General features: G+C 51.3%; 1 protein-coding gene across 5 annotated transcripts in view; it reads right to left on the bottom strand.

The window, feature by feature from the left end:
- KCNIP1 (potassium voltage-gated channel interacting protein 1) overlaps window positions 1-20,900 on the bottom strand; it is a 345,009-nt gene that overhangs the window by 97,770 nt on the left and 226,339 nt on the right. The window contains exon 1 of one of the 5 annotated variants that reach the window (XM_058723307.1): window positions 4,291-4,442. The exons of the other annotated variants lie outside the window; for them this stretch is intronic. The gene's annotated coding sequence lies outside the window, so the exon portion shown is untranslated. Of the gene's footprint in view, window positions 1-4,290; window positions 4,443-20,900 lie in introns of those variants that run through there. 5 annotated transcript variants of the gene reach the window in all.

The following is a 20,900-nucleotide window of genomic DNA, read 5'->3' as shown; positions in this document are numbered from 1 at the left end:
TAAGTAAATCAGGAGTCTGGGGACTGGAGGCTCCGTGCTAGGGAACACAGATCTCCTTCTGTGCAAGGAGATAATTCTGTGTTGTTGTTTTTTAAAAAATTCCATCTGGGAAAGTTCCTCTTTGGGTCTCCAGCTGCTTTTGAAAAGCCTTTGATATGGAGAATGGCAGAGACTAATCACGGAGGCTCAGACTTGCCCTTGATTTCTGAAGCCCATGCCTGGGTCCTGGGGCCATGCTTGTAGACAGCAGCAACATGCTCCGTGTTTCCTGAGCACCTACTATGTACCAGGCACAGTGCCCATGCTCTCACAGACAATCTTTGCCTTCATCCTCACAGCTGCCCTGGGAGGTAGGAATCATTATGCCCCTTTCCTAGAGGAGGCAACTATGTGTCCAGTGAGCTACAGACAGGAGGTGCCCTCTCCTGTACAAGGCAGTTCCACAGCCATCATCTCCCAGACCGCCCCCGTTCAAAGAAAAGGGAACAGAAGCTGTGTGGCTTTCCTTTCTCAGGTTCCAGTTTCATTCATTTTGCAAATATGTTTGGGTGTGCATTTGGTGCCTCCAGTGGGTGTGACTGTGCTGGGGATACGGTGGGGCGGCGTGGGGGTGGGGGAATGGAGGTGGCAGCCCTGAATGCTGGAACAGTCCTGCAGGGCTAGCCAAGGCCCGAAGAGGGGTTGAGTCAGACACAGTTGGGCAATGGCGAGGAGGCCGGGGTGGCTGGAGTAACAGAGGGAGAGTGCGGTGGGACCCAGATATCCCAACTACCACCTCTGGGCTGTAGTGGCTTTGCAGCTCTGCAGGGCCTCCCCTTGGCTGCCTGAGACCTCTCATCACTCCCCCTGCAGGGAGATGGGTCTCCGACTGAGGTGGCGGGGTGGGGGGGGGGGGGTTGGCTCTCTTAGGCCTCCTCTAAGGGTAGATAGGACACATTCCCAGAGAGCAGCTCCTTAGCCTATCAAGAGTTTCCGACTCACCCATCTGATCTACCTCTTTTCTTCTGGCCTAGGATCCCAGCCAGGAGGTCCCTGCATGGACAAGTACTCCCCCTGACCCCGTGACTCCCCGGGTCAGACTCTCCAGGCCTGCCTGCACCCTGTCACTCTGAGCTCCCAGACCTGTGCAGGGTCAGGAATGAGTGTCTGTTTCCCAGGCAGGGAGTTTAAGCAGCCAGGCTAGCATGAGATCGATGCATATGTCAGGGGTAAAGGAGGGAACAGATGTTTTCTGAACAGCAAATCCATAGATGCGGGAGGTGGGAGGGGAGGGAAGGAGGGATGAAATGATTTTGCATTCTGGAGTCGGCCCGGGGGCATGATGGATGGAAGTGCTCCATGAGACTGGGTGTGAGGGGGAGCCTGTGGAAGCACTGGGTGGGCTCCAATCCAGAGCTGTTCCCAGCGCCAGGCTGCAGGCCGGGAGGGAGAGGAGGGGTGGCCAAGGGCAGATTTTCTCCCCACTGGGGGCTGGGGGCCAAACCTGCACTGCACGCCAAACATGAATCCTGCAAATTAACCTTGAACTCCCCTGTAAGAGAAACTCTGTTCCCAGAAATGTATACACTGCAGCAACGTGTGTGTGTGTGTGTGTGTGTGTGTGTGTGTGTGTAAATATGCATGTAATGATGGGCATCTTAGTGGGACAACCAGGCCTGGAGTGAGAATATTAAATCATGGCTTTAGTTCTCAGATCCTGGGCGTGGAATATACCCCATGTTGCTTTTTATGACACTTATGAGGAAATAAGTGCCTCCTTCTTTACTACATATTTTATTATTTTCCCCAAACAGTATTCCTAGCAGTTTCCTCATGGGGTCTAGGGGCGGGGGAGGGATTATAACCGAGAAGAAAAAAAACACCAAAACCTTTGGAGTCAGAATGGCTGCAGTTGAAATTCTTGCTCTAATGCCTATTCTTAATGCAATTTTGAGAATCTCCACCTCTCTGAGCCTCAGTTGCCCCACTTGTAAGAATGGGGATATTTTGTGAAGGTGCTGTTATGCAGATGGAATGCCATGGCTTATATAAGGGGAGTCAACCTCACAGTGGCCCTCCAGGATGGTTTGTCTGACCTTTCAGTGATGAAGGAGGCAGTGTGTGTGTTTGAGAGGAGGGTCAGGGGGGTGGCTGGCCAGAGGGTGTGACTAACAGGCTGCCTGGGAAGTCACTGGGCCCAATACTTCCTCCAGTGGGGCAAATGCCACCACAGAGACCCTCTGGGCTGCATTTTATTTCCTAACGCCATCTCTGTGGTAGAGGGTGGTCTCAAAGGCAGAAAATCCCCACACGCTTCTCTGCAAGTGGGGAGAGGAAGGAAGGGTGGGCCAGGCCAGGACCCTCAACACCTGTGAGATTAGATCAGGTGTGGCATCTGGGATGGAGACTTTTTAATGAAAAGCTCTTACATTTACTGGAGAGAGAGGCCGTCTGGCATTCCCATGCTGCTGAGACTTCTCCTCAGCTCTGGAGTCAAGGGGGAGCCTCCAAGTCCTTCTCCTCTCCAGCCCCATCCCTCAAAGCATGAACAACTCTCCAGCCTGGGCCTCTGTGCTTAGTGGAGCTGAGAGGGCAGGGGGCAGGCAGGGAGCTTCCCCTTGGGCAAGCCTCAGACTTCTTGTGTGTCACCCAGGGGGTGCTAAACACCACAGGCTGATTCAAAACAGACCCCCTAAGTCTTCAAGTCAAACCAAGATACTGTAGGCTTTGGCGGATGGCTGCTTGAGGCCCATGAGCTTGCCCACGGTGTCACCCAGGCCCTTGGGCAGTGGCAGGGGGACCTGGAGCTTTGTCGCCTTTCTGGGATTTGCAGTGACCTCAGCCCCTTCCCAGCACAGCTTGTCATCGTGTGAAGCAATGCCAACTTTTCGGGCATAGGCAGTGGCAGTCTGGAACATTCTCACCCTAAACTGGTGTGGGTCAGACAATCTGATGCTCATTCTGATGGAGGAATGCAGGAGATTTGCTACTGGCAGAGGAAATCTGCTTATAGGGGCTCAAGAACCAAGGGACCTCCCAGTTCAGGAGGAATGTGACCTAGTGGGCTGCCCCATGAGGGTTCCATCCCAGGTGGGGCAAGTGATCTCAGCCTGGGCCTCAGGCTGCTGAAGATGAAGGGGGATTAATGATCCAGAAGGCCAGAGAACCAGGCCTGCAGATACACATATTCTCTCTTCATTATAAAATAATTTTTTCTTATGTTGTTCAGGGCCATTAACAGCTCTGTCACAGTAGCATTCTTTGAGAGCCACTGAACAAACGGTGAGTGAGCTATGGGAAAATGCTGGAGAACCGTTCCCATTCCTGACTGTCTTCCCTGTGAAATCCACATGTATACACACACACAAACCAAAGTCAGGGCATAGCCAGGGCCACAGTCCACAACAGCTCCCTGGGAGGACACACGCCGCAGCTCCTGCTACGGCCACCAGTTACCTTCTTCCTGGTTAAGTCACCTGCGGCTCTGTCTCTGGTTCCCAAGTTCCCTGGGCCATGAACATGGGCTCACGTGCTAGCTGCAAGGGAGTCTGGGAAAGTGAGTATCTGGCCTTCCAGGCTTCTCAGTTGGGAAGCCGACCCTGTCTCCCACTGAACACAAAAATGGAAGAATTTCTCAAACCAAGGAAGTGTTTTCAAAGGCTGAAGTAGCCATCGTAATCCCAACCCTCAAAAGCTAAATGTCACTACATGCATCTTGTGTAACAACCCCCCTGCAATGTGCCACCCAGGCTTCTTGGGCCGCAGCCCTGGTGAGTCCAGCTTCTGACCCCGGTCTGGGCAGCAGGAGGGCAGGGAGGCCCAGGGGAACATTCCTTGGGCCCACAGAGTCAGGGACGGCAGCAGCAACCCCTTCCCAGGCTTGCCCTTCCCTGTGTGAGTGTCCTGCCCCCGTCCGACCACAGTTAACTGGACGTGGGGCTGATAGAGCCTCCCTCCCAGCAGTGTCCACTCCTCCTTGGTGGGTTTCCAGGTTCATAGGCTGGGGAAGTGACACCTCCTCAGGGTGGTGTGAGAGCAAGTGGTATTCCCGAGCCCCAGTTTCCCTATTTCCTGAGTACAGGTGCTCAGACCTAGCTGACAGGGTTATTCTAAGGATTAAAGGAAGTAAAGATTTTAATATGCTGAGCATAGCACCAGCACGCACACAGTCCATTCTCCGCAACAGCTACAAGTGGCCACACCTCCCCTCGGCTTCAAACTTTCCAGGGACACCCAAACTCCTTCCCATGCACTGCAAGACGCTGCAGGCCTAGGCCAGCCTCCTCTCTGACCTTACCCCGTGCCACTTACCCCAGCACGTACTACACTTGGGGCCTCTTGTTCTGTTCCATCCAGAGAGGCGGTTCCCATGGTGGGGAGGGGTGGGGGGACTTTGCCTCACCCTCCAAGGTCTGTCTGCATGGTCTGGATGCTTGCAGCCTGGCTGTGGCTCCGGGGCTCCAGGGGGCCTCCTAACAGTGCAGCCCAGTTCCCCTCCCACCTCGGCTCCTACACAGTAGGTATTTCGAATGCTTTGCCCTCCCTGAAATCACTGTGACAGAAGGCGGAACGAGACCTCCTGTTGCCCAGGATTCTGGCGAAAGCTTAAAATCCGGGACAATGGCTGGGAAGCAGCTCTGTATACATAAATAGAACCGAGCTTGTTGGATGCACGTTAGACTTGCTGAGAGAAAGTGGGATGGGTTTTGTGACCATCTCCTTCCCAGATATACAAGCAAAGGCCAGGCATTCCCAAGGGGATAGAAGGAGCTTTGCAGCGGTAGAGAGCACTTTGGACTTCCTCCTTCCCCTCCAGGCAGGAGTGCTCCCCAGGCCACAGCTCAGTAGTGGGCAGTGGGGAGAGCCCCTCCCAAAGATGAGAGTGTTCATGTGAAGAGGAGCCCTGAGCTGTACATACAGGCCTGAAGTGTGGTGACAGAGCCCGTGAGAGAGCTTCTGGTGTCCCTGGGGACTGGGGGTGTCTGTGGACATAGAGCCTGGAGGCTGAACCCCCGCTGGAGAATTCAGGAGGCTGGGACACACGGAAGCAGCCTAAAGAGAGAGGCCGGCTGGGCGGGCTGCACGCCTGCCATCTGATAAGGCAAGGTTAGGAGTTTCCTGTGGCCAGGGGCACTCTGAGGAAGGTAGACAGGCTGCCCAGGCAGCTGCTGCCAGGCGAGAGGGGCCAAGCAGGGGCGAGGGGGGCCAGAAGTGGGGGGCATGGGGAGCTGACAGGGGCATCTATCCACAAAAGCCCGGCAAAGAGCCCTCCACCCAGGAGCCCAATGCCTGTAGCGCACCAGGTCACAGAGTGTCGCAGACAGCCCGTGTTGGCCCAGAGAAAGTCCCCAGCAGCCCCAGCCAAGTCCGAAGACCTTTCCTGGTCTCTCTTTGCCAGGCGTCCTCCTGCCAGGGCCAGAAGCAGGAAGGCAAGGAAGCAGAGGGAAGTGTGGAAGCTCCTTTCCAGGTCTGAGTCTGTGGCCCTATCTTGCTTCTCCCAGCTTCCTGCCACTGGTTTCCAGTGTGTCCAGGAGAGGGACACCTCTGTCCTACAGCAGATTCCCTCAGCTAGGGACGGAAGCACAAGGTCCCAGGAAGCAGGGTGTACAGGCTGTTGGCCAAGAGGATTCCTGGGTCCATGAGGAGAGTCCCTGTACTGCTCTCAGTTTCAGACCACTTAAGAAAGAGCAGAAACCATTCCCTGGAAAGCCAATTAATATGGGTGAATCTGCATATGTAAATGGGTTTATGAAAATTGCGACAAGCTCCCTGTAGACTCGGGGGTGGGTTCAGGCATGGTGAGTACGTGAAGGTTTTTTATTAGTTAGGATGCTTCTTGTTTTATTTCCCCCCAAATTTGACTTTATCTGGTTTAAGTAATAGAGGGCATTCACTAGCTCCTGGATCTAAGGTGTCCAAATACAGATTTCAGGTACGGTTCGATCAGCCCTCAGCATCATTTTCTGTAACGCTTGCTTCATCCTCACGTTAGTTCTATTAGGGACTCATGGCGAGTCCCTCCAAGGTAGTAAAATGGCTGTAATAGCCCCAGCCCTCATTTTGGCACTAAACTCCTTCCAGAGAATGCTTCTGTCTTCCTAATCAACAAACTAGATTTCTGAGCTCAAATCTTATTGAACCAGTTAGGTCTTGGACCTTCCCTACACCAGTGGTTAAGGCCAAGGGAACCAATGGGATTAAACTGCTGGGTGCACACCCACTGGAGCCCCCTTCCAGAGCCGGAGGTGGGGTGATGTCATCCTAGCTGGGACAGCACAAGGCAAGGGCGGATGGATGTTGAGAAGACACCCCAATGTCCACCATAAAGTTCTCCTGGGGGAAAGAACATGGAAACGATGTTCTTTGGGCAAGTGCTATGAACCAAGCCCTATGTTAGTTTTTACAACACACTGCACGGTATGTGTTTTTATTTCCGTTTTTGAAATGAGTAAACTGAGACTCAGAGGTTTGTAGTTCGTAACACTCTTGAGGTTAGCAAGGGGTAGGCTCTGGGTCAGGGCCTTGGGTCACTTGCCCCGGCTCCTGCCATCTGCTGAGGGGGTTCTGGCTCTGTTGCTTCCCTACCTCCATCTCCTTCTTTAGGCCTTTCACCCTTCCTCCCATCTGGAGGTCTGTGATGGGGGATGCCGGCACAGTTAGTGTTAACTGTGGCAGGAACTTGCAGAATCCTCTAGTTTTCCCTAGCAACATGAACTATCATTCCCCGTACAGGCTGTTAGGTAAAGGCACAGAGAGGGCAAGAGGTTTTATTAAGGTCACACAGCAACTAATTAAGGGGCAAGAACAGCAAAAGCCAGAAGGCCTGAGTTCTGATCATGACTTCTCTCAACTGCTTTCGGTTGTCTCTGGTGTTTGGGGCCGACACAGCACAGGAAACTAGTGTTTCTGTCCTGGATGCTGGTGGACACTGCCAGTACCTTCAGTCCAGCTTCACACATGGGAATCACTTTGTCCAAGTCTGTGTCACCCTGGGTCTGACTGTGAGCTTCTCAGGGCCTGCTAAGAACTCCGATCCAACAGACCTCCCGGTGCGCCTCCTGCCCAAAGTCTCCCAGCAAGGCTCTGTTTGGGTCCATTAGGCCCTGATCCCTCAATGAATGCCCTGCAAGAGGCAGGGCTCACTCTTCCTGGGTTACAGATGAGTATGCCAAGGCTCAGAGAGTTCAATCACTTGCCCTGAGCCATGAGGCAGGCTACAAACTTGGATCACACACTGGTGCCTGACTCTGCCAACTTTGGCTGAGGCACTGGGGAAGGGTTTGATGAGGAGGCGGCATTACATCTGTTGGGAAGGGAGAGGAGAACGTTAACCAATCAAAGGGTCCCCTTCTCATTGGTACAGTGCTTTTCAGATTAGATCTCTTGCCCAGAGAGTCACTCACTCATTCATTCAATCATCCATCCCTTCAATAACTATTTATTGAGCGTCTACTATGTACCAGGCACCATTCAGGTTCTAAGGCTACAGTGATGGACAAGACAGGGTCTCTGTCCCTAAGAAGTTTCTGGTTAGGTGATGTTTCAACAACAGTGTGAGGCAGCCCAGATGTCAAATTGTCATCCCCATTTGACAGCCTAGGAAATTGAGGCTTAGTCAAATGATGTGACTGGTCTCAGGTCACACACATAAATTGAGTACCATTACTAGGATTTGAATTTCAGTTCTCCAGGCCCTTCAGTTATACTGCCCTGACCACCAATGAGATGGCAAAGGAGAAAATGTCAGTTTTCTTTTTCTTCTTCCCTCCCTCTCCTTCCTTCCTTCCTTCCTTCCTTCCTTCCTTCCTTCCTTCCTTCTTTTCCTTTCCTTTCCTTTCCTTTCCTTTCCTTTCCTTTCCTTTCCTTTCCTTTCCTTCCTTTTTTGGCATAAAAATATAGAGAAGGTTGTGTATCTTTACCAGGCTCTATGTGGAGAGTTGCAGCCACAGGGGACACTCCCTAGGCCTGGGGACCCTCCCTGAAGGTTCCAGAACTTTGCAACCAAGGTCCTTGTAGGGAAACCGTTAACACACATGTAAGTCATTGCAGCCAACCCGGGGTTTTTAATCAGGCAGCATTTAAACTATCCCATTTTGTCTGTGATTGCGCCGGATGTTTACATCATTTATAATGAGACAAATTGGGACAAATTGCCAAGGACACTTATGTAAATGAAACCAACAGAAATGTTCCCATCTCCAGTGGTCCGTTGGAGGCCTTCTTTCACTCTCTCTTTCCTTTCTCCCCAGGGATGTTTAGGGGGAAAAACTGGTGCTTTATATTCTGAAAACCTTCTCCCTGGGCAAACAGAACATTCCCTATAGGGCAACTGCTTCACATCTCTGGTTGTAATTCTCTCCTTCGTCTTATTTACTTTCTCCTCCACCTCAAAGGAAAAGTAAGTGCACAATAAATGCGATTGCTTTAACTTGCTCGTCTTTGTCTTTCCTGCACAGAGGGTGGGTAAGACCTGCATTTCCTGGAGTCTGTCTGCAGAACCTTTGGCGGGCCATAAAAAAAGATGGGTAATTCCATTGAGTTTAGGGAACAGGGCTACTGAAATTAACCCAGTCTTTCCTGCAGGGGAGCCTTTGCTGTGCATGAGCAATGGGACTTTCCAAGAGCGGATGTGGTTTATAGGATCCAGAGTTCCCTTTGTAGGAGACCTCTTATGGAATTGGTCACGAGCAAAACCAGCTTTGGAAAAAGTCAAGGGACATTAAAATATAGAGAAGGCATGCTAAAACGCGTCATCTCCGGGCACATGGGTGGCTCAAGTCGGTTGAGTGTCTGACTCTAGATTTCGGCTCAGGTCATGCTCTCATGGTTCCTGAGATCCTTTTTGACAATGCAGAGTCTGTTTGGGGTTCCCTCTCTCTCCCTCTCCCTCTGCCCCTCCCCTGCATGTGCTCGCTCTCTTTCTCTCTCTCAAAATAAATAAATAAACCCCCCCCCCCAAAAGAAAGAACATTTATAAGCACTAGGTGCTTCCACACGTGTTCTCCAATTCTCAAAACTAGGTTTTGCAACTCGAAATATCATCGTCGCTTTTGGGGGAGGCTTGGTGGGAAAAGGGTCCCATAGTCAGCCATTGGTGGAGCCAGGATATGAATACGAATTTGCAGATTTCTGCTACTCCAAAGGCTAAAATTATATTTCTTCAAAGGCTGCTGCCACTACTAAAGTAACCTGCTCCCACACATCCCCGTTCTGCCTCTTCTGAGGTGACACAGCTCTCTGAGCTTTCTGGAGGAGAGATAGTAGAACCACCACCAAAATGAAATAAAGAATAGACACTGTTTATTGAGCGCTTACTATGTGCCAGACAGGACTTAACCTGCATCAATTCAATTAATCCTCACAGCACCCATACGAGGTAAGTATTATTATCACCCCACTTGACAGATAAAGAAATCAAGGCAGTTCAAGTAGCTCAAGGCCCCAGCAGCACATGGTGAGATCTGGATTCAAGTGCCAGACTCAGCTGGCATTCCTCTGATCCCACGGCTGTGTAGGGTGCCAGGCGGTAGAGAATTCGTTTTGCCCTTCCTGCAACTTTAATCTGGGGGAAAACCTCACACTGCTGGGATTCTCTCTGCAAGAAACAAGCGAGATCATGATTGTAATGGGGATGGTTTTTTTTTTTTTTTTTTAGGACAGACAATTAATCAGGAGTATTAATGAAAATGCCAACTCTATTATTGCAGAAACTTAAGTAATTTATTGGGAATTGAACTCAGGCCATTAAAATGTTATTATGGGCTTGTCAGTCGGTGCTGGCGTGCTTCTGTTACGGAACCACTGCCTTAATGAAATTGTTCGGTGTTCCTGATTGAGAGCTGATGATGTCTGGGTGTGCTGTACCGGGGGTGGGGGGTGACTTCCCACAAATGCATGTGGCGCTGGATCTCCAGGCTGGGGCAAAACAGCCACCACGTTCTGTCTTGCTTTAACCACCTGTGAGGCTCCTACTATGCACCAGGCACGGACAAGGGGAAGCACACAACGTAGACGCAGGCCCATCCCTCAAGGAGCTTGTAAACCTATGTGGGAAATCCATGCACAAAGATGGTGGCACGAATGTCAGGACAACAGCAAATGCAGCGATGTGAGGAAACTCAGTTCTGGCTCACGGTGGACGGGAGGCTTCCTGTAAGAGATGTCTCCATGCAAAACACATTTCTGTCCTGCTGAGTTGTTTTTCTCCCCTAAAATCCGATGGGACTGATTACAAAAATGTGTCATATGAAGGCTCTAGTGTGCAGCACACCCCTCAGTGGGGATAACAGCATCTCCACGGGGGTGAAAATTGGTTCTTCCCAGGGATGCGGGTGTGTGTGAAAAAAAAAAAATCTTACTCTTACTATGTTTAAAGCACAGCTATCCATGTAGTACATAAACGGGAATAGAGTATATTTCTGGTATCAAAATTGCATTAGTGATCACCACTAATTTGGTGAAAGGGCAGGTTAGAAAAAGAGACAAGCCTCAGCAGAGGAAGGGAGATTGAAGCTGGAATTTTAGGGCAAAGCAGGTGCTTGCCAGGTGGAGACAGGTGATTTGAGGACAAAGAGATCTGACACGATAGCCACTGAAATGTGAGAGGTGGACACGGCTCTGGGTCGGGGGTCTTTAGCAGGAGACAGTCATGATCAGCTGTGAATTCTAGAAAAACCTCTTTGCTGGGTGAAGAATGAATGGTTCCAGAACTCAGTCCAGGACCTGAAGGGGCTGTTGCAACAATCCAGGGAGAGGCAGAAAAGACTTAGGGGGAGGAACCAGCAGAGCCCATGGACTGATTAGCCCTTGGGGGTAGATGGGGAGTCAGCCCTAGGTTTCTGGCACACCCAAAGAGAGCAGAGCAGAACACAGAGCCATTGTCTGAAAGAGGGTAGACCATGGGTCAAACTGAGTTCCCTGAATTATGCTGGCCACATTCGCTAAAAGCTGAACCTAACCTCGTTAGTCTGGGGCAGGGCCATCAGTCTGTTCTCCTGCCGCCCTGACAACGACACTCCATACCATTAAATGAATTTGCTCCTTCTCCCTAGACTCAGGAAAATGGGAGCAACCCCTGGGGAGGGCTGTCTGATCCCTGACCTCCGGTTCACCCCAAGGAAGCAGTGCCTTTTCAGTTCTGTAGGCAGAGGGCCTGTTTGCTGTCATTTGCTGTCACTGAGGTTCCCAGGCTGTGTGAACCTCCTCTCCAGTCACCCCCGTTAGTCTCAGAAGGGGGGACCGAGTGCTTCTTCCTCCTGATGGCTTAGTTCGCTAATTGCGTTTAATTCCTCCGCACTGTGCCCAGCAGGGACCGGCTGTGAGCTGCCAGCATTCTGGGAAGCTGGCTGGCCCAGGCCCTTGGAAGCCAGGCCTGTGGCTGGGCAGGAGATCTGGGAGAGGCAAGTGGGGGGCAGCGGCTCAGAGCGGGAGTGTGCTTTCTGCCAGGTGTTTTCTGGAGCTGATGCCTGCCTTTGGCCTCCTGCCCCTTCTGAGTGGTAACTGGGCGTCTGTATGTCCAGTTCCTCGTGGACCATAAGCTTGCTGAGGACAGGGATTCTGCCGTGGACATCTTTGTCTTCAGGATCTGTCCAAACCTGCCACAGGGTGAACAGCCAGTAAATGTCTGTGCATAAATCAAGGGGTTTATTCACTAGAATGTAAGCTCCATGCGGGCAGAGATTTGTGCCTATTGTGTGCTGCTGCCTCTCAGCACCCAGTGCAGTGCCAGGCAAGTATTTAATAAATACACACGGAGTAAGTGAATGAGCACATCCTCCCTCTCAACCACCCTGCAAGGTGGATGTGGCAGATCGCATCGTTTATTGTAATGTTTCACTCCCTCCTTTTCCAGCCCCACTGACTCGGGGTTTGGCTCTGTGACTTGCTTTGACCAATACAGTGACTGGGAACCCTGGCCTGACTCCAAAGTCCCTGCCTTTCCTGTATGAGCTGCTAGGTCAGGAAGGGTTTACATTGGGAGTGGGGCAGGGTGGGCTTTGGAGGTGAGTGTGCTGGCTTCCTGGAAGGTAGCCGTGGTCGTGGACTCCAGGAAAGAAGGGAGGCTGCACAGATACCTGTCTCTGTGGCCCTGACCCCGAGTGGGTTTGGTACCTCCCCACAAGGGCTATATGGATGGTTCCACATCATCTGACCTTTTCTTGCTCTGAGCAACTGGCCCTAACTCTCTGCCCTTGGACTCTTGCTACACTCTTTCGTGGCCTGGTTTTCATGGGAATTAACTTCACTTTTCAGAGATGCTGTGCGGTATGGGGTAGAGAACTGAGCACCAGGTGTGGACAGCTGGAGTACTGGATCCGCGGAGGTCTCTCTAGGGACCCCAGACAAGCAAAGACCCTCTCAGCACCTGGGCTTTCACAACTGTGAACCAGGGGTTTGAACCACATGAGCTCAAATGCCTGGCTCTGCTCGGATGCTGAAAGCTGCCTTCCTTCCCCACGTGCACTGGAGCTGAGAGCCATCTCTCCTCGAATCCGGGAGCCTGAGGGAGCAAGTCTGAGATCCTCAGGAAACAAGTGGTAAATCAGAGTCAAACTGCCAAGCCAGAGACCTGGAATCAAGTCCTACCTTTGGGGCTTCTTCCCTGTGTGACTTTTGAAAAGTCAGCTCATTTGGGGGACCTCAGTTTCCTGGTGCAGAATATGGGCAATCATAGCTAGAGTGCAGAGTTGTTGAAGAGGCAAAATGAGATGATTTATGTGAAAGAACCCGGCCCATACTAGGAGCTCATGAAGTTTGAAATAGGCATCTCTAGAATAGACCTCCATGGAGAATGGGGGGCATCCCACTGTTGATGGTGGCAGGAGACACGGATACAGGCTGGCGGCTTGCATGATTCACTCCATCAGTTTATCATCATTGGGCCATTTGTTAAGTATATTAGCAGCCATTTAAACACACTGCCCATCAGCCCACTGAATTTTTCGAACAACTCCACAGAATAGGTAGAATATTCTCTCATTTTCTACACGAAGAAACTGAAGCACAGGGAGGGAGGGAATTTTGGAAACCGGCCAAAGCCACTCAGTTAATGAAAGGCGTAGCCAGGATTCAAATCTGGGTCAGCCTGGCTCCGAAGTCCTGGCTTCTACCAGCTATGCAAGGATGCTCGCCAGGCTTCTCAGTCTCAGGGCTGTGCAGGAGCATGAAGCCAGGCCATCGTACTGTGTGTCCAGAGACACTGCTTGGGCCCTCTGGAGCTGCTTTCACTGAACTGTGCCTTCCTAAGTCTCCATGGGTCGACACTGAGGGGAAACTTAAGGAACCAGCCCTTGCACGTTCACGATGGTGTTTACAATGGGGATTTGGTTAGATAATCGCAAAGGGCTTACAAGAAATCTTTCCTAGACATCCACATCAGGAAATAGTGTGTTCTCATTCTAAGGTAAGTGGTTCACAGGTTGGAATGGGTTACACCATCACCTGGAGAGCTTGTTAAAACACAGATGGCTGGACCTCACCCCCAAATTCTGGGCTGGAGCATGAGAATTTGTACATCTCACAAGTGCTCAGGCGATGCTGAGGCTACCGGCCCGGGGACCATATGTTGAGAACCACTCCTGTGGAGATTTGCATAACAGACCTTGCTTCCTTCTTTGCAGTGGCAGTAAGGAAGCTCACAGCCAAGTGGCCAAGTCAGGAGCCACTCCAGGAGCGTTTTCCATTCTAACTTTATGCCCGGCTTTCCTTTATTTTTCCTATTTGCATTTGCCCATTTGTCACAATTTCCTCCCTCACAAAAACGAGCAAACCTGCATTTAAAAAAATTTTGTTCAACTGTATGTCTGTACACATCACCAAAAACCTTGTGCAATGCATGAAAAAATACGCTATCGAAAGTTTCAGTGAAGGGGCTAAGAGCTTAGATTGCAGCGTTAGGCTGACAAAGGATTCAAATTCAACCCCTTTACGCATCAGTTTCCTCATCTGTAAAATAATAACTTCTGCCTCATAAGCCCTTTGCAGAGACTGCATGCGGTAACACACGCAGTGAAGTGCTTAGCAAGGTGCCTGACATAGCTCGATAAATGGAAGTGATTATTATAATTATGATCGGGGAAAAAAATAGCCTCGTGGCTGTCATTGATCTCTGTTGACTCTCCCATGTGACTGGAAAGAAGAAAGGAAGCGCTTTCTCATTGTGTGCGATAAGAAGTCGCCGTGGGGAAACAGCTTTCTCTTTTCTGGTCTTTGCTTTCTACGGTTCTGCAGGAGACACCGTGAACAACACACACCGCGGTGATCAGCTTCTCCTGCCCAGAGCATGACACTGTGGGGAGCACTGGGAGACCCCATTATACTGCTACCACACTGGGAGGAAGCAGACATCTCCCTGTGGGAAAGTGATGAAAGGTAATGATGAAAGCACAGAACCCAGGCCGACAGAGCCCTCACTCTGAGCCAGAGAAGCTTCCCTGCCTCCACCCAGGAACATGCTTCCGACGAGGGCCTTAATCCTGGGTTTTAAACTTTTCCTCCAGCAGAGAAGCCTTTCCTCCTGCAGAAGGAGCCATATGGCCTTGTGGCTGTCATTTCCCTGAACAAAGTGCGGTCACCGAATTTCACCTTCATGCTAATTTCATTATGAGTCTGTCAGGTAGACAGAGTTCTCCCCCTTTTATGGATGAGTAAATGGAGGCTCGGAGAAGCAGAGGTCACACACGGTGCTATCTGACTTCAGCAACCATCTTCACGTGACTATAATGTGTAATCCAACAAATCTGCTGCCTCTGGGTTCAGAGCTCATCCAGCTGGATGCATGCCCCTTCCCCTTCACCACATTTTATTCTTCTCTCGGGTTTGCTTATCAACAACAATGATGGCTGGATGAAAGAGGCCTTATCTGGAATGAGGTTAGCTGTGTCCTCATTCTCAGGAGAGTCTGGGTCCTGGGCAACAGCTGTGGGAGGCTGGGGAAGGGGCAGGATATGGGGTGTGTATCAGACAGAACTCTGTATAGGTTTGGTGTCCACTCTTTCCCTGTCCCCCCCTCTGCTAGCCATAGCATAGGCCGTCAGGTGCAAACCTTCCAGATAGCATCCAGGTGACCCAGACAGGCCCTAACTCAAGGGACGTGACCGTGGAAGACCTAATGGAACAACAGGTGGGAACCACGTGCTGAATTGTAGTGGAGGGAGCACTGGACCTGGGCTCAGAAAACCCAGTTCTAGCCCTAGTGCTCCCGTTTACTAAAGGTAGTGTGATCCTGTGTATGACCTGAGTGTGAAGCAGCCGCTCCAGACAGCCCAGTTTCCAGCTTCACACCCATCTTGAGGCCATATCCTTCATTCCATCCTTCCTACAACAGGCTGAATAATGGCCCCCAAGATGTCCTTATCATAATCCCTTAAAGCTGTGGATGTTCCCTGATACGGCAAAGACTTTGAAAATGCAACAAAAATAAGGGTATTGAGATGGGACACCACCGAGGATTATCCAGGAGGGCCCTAAATGAAATCCCATGTGTCTTTATAGGAGGAAGTCAGAGAGAGGTTTGACACATTCAGAAGAGGAGGAGGCAATGTGGCCAAGGAGGCACACGTTGGCGGGATGCAGCCACAAGCCAAGGAAGAGTGGTCGCCACCAGAAGCTGGGACCGGCAAGGAACAGATCTCCCCTATAGCCGTTGGAGGGCATGAGGCCATGACAACACTTTGATTTCTTGACTTCAGCCCAGATACACTGATTTCAGATTTCTGACCTCCAGAATGGTGAGAGAATTCATTTCTGTTTCTTGCAGCCCATCTACTTTGTGACTATTTATTATAGCAGCCACAGGAAACATATACTCTCCACACACAGATTCAATTCTAAAAGCACTGGCAAATCAGGAGGATTTTACTGAGTTTTATGGGGAGTGCGAAAAATAATTCACATCGAATCTGATAGAGCTAGAAATTAACCAGACTCTGCATTAGAGATCTCTGTCCTAATCACTCAGCTATAACCTTCACCTTGTCTCTATACAACCCTTCTGTGACCCTGGAGTGTCCTGGACGGTTCATCTACTGCCATCTTCAGGCAAACAAAAGGGCCCTCCTTGAAACAGAGCACTCAGGAGGTGGGGATTGACTGCACGTAAGAAGACACTGCATATTTTTGGCCATGAGTGAAATGAACACGGACTTTAGAGGCAGACAGATCCAGAGTCGTCCTCCAGGCTCTGTCCTTCACTGCTGGGTGCCTCATGACCTCGTCCGCTAAGCGGGGGTTGGGATACCTACCTCTTAGGGTCATTGCAAAAACAGGAGACGGCCCTAGCCCTGGGTTTGGTATATATTCATCACATATTGTAAGGATTCACTCATTCATTCTTCACCTCTGCTCTATGAATTAGGAGTTGTTGCCACGATTCCACTTCATCCATGAAAAAATGGAGCCACAGGAGGCTAAAGATAGGAATTGAAAGTGACTATGGCTCATAAGTGGATCCAAACCATGGCGGTTCAACTACACGGCCATACCCTTTGCCTTTCAGGACTTGGAGGAGAGCCAGATGGGGTCATCCTGTTGAGAACGTAAGCCAGGAATCGACCGTGTCTGGGCACGCGGCTGAACCGGGCGTGGTCCCTCCATGGGCCTCAGCAAGGGGACCCGAAGCATTTCCTCTAACAGAACACACCCCAGGGGAAGGGAGCATGTAGGAGGAGCAGGGCAGTGAGAGGGAAGCATTGTGGCATCTGGCCCCAGCCAAGGGCACTGCCTCGTGGGAGGGAACCATTTCTCGGACAAAGCAGTGCTTCAGGGGAGAGGAACGAGAGCAGCAGGAGAAAGAAACAGCTGATGCCGCATTCGTAGCTGACGTGGAAATACAAGCCGGGGGCATTTAAATTATGATTGTGGCTATGGCCCCACTGACACAGGCTGGTGAGGCAACGGTTATGAATTTTAATAAGGGTTGTTCTAAGGACTAAATGAGGTCGTGCACGTGTACTAGATGTGTCACATGGCCTGCCATGCCTGGTCCCCAAACTGCCAAACCCACAGGAAAGGAGTCCGAGATGGCCAAATTCAGGCCATGGGACTCCAGGCCCCTCCTACCCTCCTGTTCCTCAGCAAACTGACTGGCGAGCAAACACGGTCAGCATTTCACAGGCTGTGGACAGAGACTGGTGCCCGCTGAGGTTAAAAAAAAAAAAATGTGCTGCACACACATGAGGGCGCCTGTAATTTTTTACAACGGAGGACAGAAAGTCTTGGCAGGGACGTGGCAATGTTAGGACCCCTGTCCGTTGCTGGCGGGAACGCAGAGTGGTGCAGCCGCTGTGGGAAGCGTTGGCACTGCCTCAGTAAGTGAAACTCAGAGCCATGACTGGCAACTCCACTCTCAGGCACACACCCGAGAGAAGTGGAAACAGGTGCGCAAACAATAACGGGCACATGAACATTCATAGCAGCACTATGCATGAGAGCTAAAAGGCGGAAAGATCCCAAGTGTCCATGAATCAATGAATGGATAAATGAAGGGATAAACTGTGGTCTGTCCATGTTACGGGATATTACCCTGCTGTAAAAAGGAATGGAACACTGATGGATGTATACTATGATGACCTTCTGAAAAAATTTTTTTAACATTTATTTATTTGAGAGAGACAGAGAGAGAGAACGAGCAGGGGAGAGGCAGAGAGAGAGAGACACAGAATGCAAAGCGGGTCCAAGCTGTCAGCACAGAGCCAATGCGGGGCTCAAACTCACGAACTGTGAGATCATGACCTGAGCTGAAGTCGGACACTTAACCGACTGAGCCACCCAGGCGTCCCTACCACGGATGACTCTTGAAAACAGGTACCAAGTGAAAGAAGGGAGACACACAAGGCCACGTGCGGGATAATTCCACTAATGTGAAATACTGTAATAGGCGGTTCCACAAAGACAGAAAGCAGACGGCTGGTTGCCAGGGGCTCGGGGAAAGGTTGCTTAAAGGGTACTGGGTTTCCATTTGGGGGTGATGACACAGTTTGGGAACTAGACTGTGGTGACAGTTGTACAACATTGCGAACATACTTAATGCCACTGAAGTATACACTTTAAAATGGTGAAAACAGCCAATTTTACCTTATGCATATTTTGCCACAATAAAAAAAATAAAGATGGGTTGGGTCTATCTGGTTTTCCCCCTATCTGCCACAGAAATTGTTAACTGAGAAATGACAAGAAAATAGGGAAATAGGAGCACAGGCTTGATAATCTTGAGGAAGAGTGGGGCCAGAAGGGCTCAAGGACCTGCTACAGTCATAAGGACGCGGGAATCGGGATGCGCGGAGACAAGATGGAGAAGAGGGGGCAGGCAGCTGGCGCCGGGGGCATGGCAGAACATCTGGAAAGACCCACGAGCTCCCACTGCTGAGGTGGTTCACCTCATTCTACAAGGGCAGAACTGGGGTTCAGAGAGGCGAGCTCACCCTATGCTGCCCACTGACTCAGAGCTGAGAGTCAAACCCAGGTGGTTAACCTCTGCGCCACACTGCACCCCAGGTTGGGTTGTCCTGCTGCCTGGGTCACTTCCTGAGCTGGAGAAGGGAGCCGGGGAGACTCAGTGGCCCAGAGAACTGGATCTGCTGGGGAGAGAGGCACTGCAGGCCGCCAGTGCAAATGGCCCTTTGTTTCTCTGCCAAGAGGCTGTTTGCAGAGACCTTCCTGGCCTCTGGGATATACGTGCATGATTGCATTAGCTGGTCCTCTCCTGGGGGGCCAAACTTGTCTTGATGCAGTTCTCGGTCATTGCAGCTGGGTGACAGACTAAGTCAGGGAAGCGCAGATCTGGGATATGCCTGAGCTGCCCTGTGTCAAGGGCTCCCAAAGGTAGCTCCTGAAGGAGGGTCTCCAACTTCCATTAGGTACTGGAATGAGCAGAGAACATTATTTTTCTGTGGCTTACACTTCCTCGTGTTGGCTCCTCCTCCCTTCTTGGGGACAACACAGCCCATGTTTGCACAAAGGCTTGCCATTCCCAACTGCCCTTTGGCATCTCTCCCTGCAGTGTGACATGAGCCACAGTGAAGGTCAAGATGGGCTCTGGGCCAAGGATCCTAATATCCTGCTCAGCTCAGTGTGGTGTCTGCGGTTTCCTTCTGCTGCTCTGCTCCAGACCCCCTCCACTGCTCTCCGTCCAATATGGTGCTGCCCCATGGACCTTTTAGGCAGGGCTACTGCGGCTCCGTTACACCCCACCCTATTTTTCCTAAAGGTCATGGATCAGTATGTTCCCCAGTCTCATTCCAGCTGACTTTCCGTCACTGGCAACCAAAACAATCCTGATGGATAGGACCCGAGGAAATTTCCCTGAAAGCAGACGCACCCTTCATCCCAGCCCCCCAGCTCTAGCAAGTGGCGCCACCTGTTGATCACGTCAGACGCCTTCGAGGTCCCTACTATCCATCATTCCCTCCTGGGCTGATTTGACTTCCTCCCGTCTCTTGAATTTGTCCTTTTGTCTCCTCCTTAGTTCAGGACTCATGAGTTCTTGCCTTTAGCAATGTCCCAATTGGCTTCCATACCCCCAGTCTCCTCCCTTCCACCTCTTGTTTCTCCCCCAGTCTACCTTCCAATAGTAAAAGTAAAGCCAGAGTGAGTGGTTTTCCTGAAACACAGGTTTTGTGCCCTGTCCTCCCTGTCAATAACACCCATGGGCTGGAATACCAAAGTCCAGGTGCTTTTGCTTGGCATTCAGGACTCTGACCTGGGCTCTGCGTATCCTGCAGCCTCAGCAGGAGCCCGTTCCCTACCACATGGAATTCCCAAGTATGCCAGGCTCTCTCCCCGCCCACCCTCACTCATGCTGGCTCCTCACTGGGAAACTCGCCGTCCCCCTGTGGCTAACTGGTCACCTCCATGAGTCCTGCCCTCACTTGCCCATATTTGTATCCCTTGCCCTCCCTGGGGCTCCTACCCAAATCGCCATGCATCGCCTATTGTGTCACATGTGTTGTGACCCTCTGTTCACTTGTCTGCCTCTGTGAGTTCTGTGCATCTAGAGATGGCATCTGTCTCATCTGTCACTGTGCGCCTGGCTCCCAGCGCAGGGCCTGCCACATAGTAGGGGCTCAATGTCAAATCAGTAAATAAGTTAAGAGAAAATGGTCAGTGCACCTGAGTTCAAGGCCCTCGACTACGAGGTAAGGAGAGTGGAAGCTTTTCCTTCTGCCCCTCCTTCCCTCCAAAGGTGGGATTTGGATCATCGCGGCTCCTCTTTGCACCAATTCAGCTCAGCAGAACCTCTAGCGACACTTTGAATTCCTGTAAATTACTTCTCTGCTATGACTTGTAAGCGGGGTTGCCAAGCAACGGGAAGGGATTTGGTCCTTATCAAGGGGCCTCATCCACACATTATCCACTTGAAAGATGTCCTGGAACAGGTCGGGGGCAGGCAGAACCCCACTCCCTCAGCCCTCCACCTGCCTGGGTACTCCAGCTACTGTGGGCGTCTCACCTGGCCCTGAAAGGAGCTAGCCTTTCTCAGATGGGGACATCTGAGATATCTCTTGCTGAGATGCCATCCCGACTCGCTGACTCTGGGGGCAGAGAGGAGAGAGAGCTCACTAGCCGAGAGACCGGGTGCAGAACACCGAGACTACGTGCGTTGGAATCAGGAAGCTTGGGGTTTGCAGCCCAGAACTGGCACTCAGTGATGTGCCCCTGGGAGAGTCCTCCTCCCTGGGTCCGGTTTGCTCGTCAGATCCCTGTAAATATTAAGACCCAGCTGCCTGTGCTGGGGGCAGCTTAAATGGGATAATATGGGAAAAGCCTGCTGCGGTGGCTGGCACTGAGAGGCAGCACAAGAATGGCCGCTGTGCTGGTCCTGGAGGGCTGACACTGTCCGAGGTTCCTGGCAACCATGGCACTGGGTGGTCAGCCTCCAGCGAGAGCCCTTACTTGTGCTCTCCACTGAACGAGGGGGCCACCGG

This window comes from Neofelis nebulosa, chromosome 1, assembly GCF_028018385.1.
Source record: "Neofelis nebulosa isolate mNeoNeb1 chromosome 1, mNeoNeb1.pri, whole genome shotgun sequence".
NCBI lineage: Eukaryota > Metazoa > Chordata > Mammalia > Carnivora > Felidae > Neofelis > Neofelis nebulosa.
Note: the sequence above shows the minus strand (reverse complement) of the source record. Positions and strands in the feature narration are given on the sequence as shown.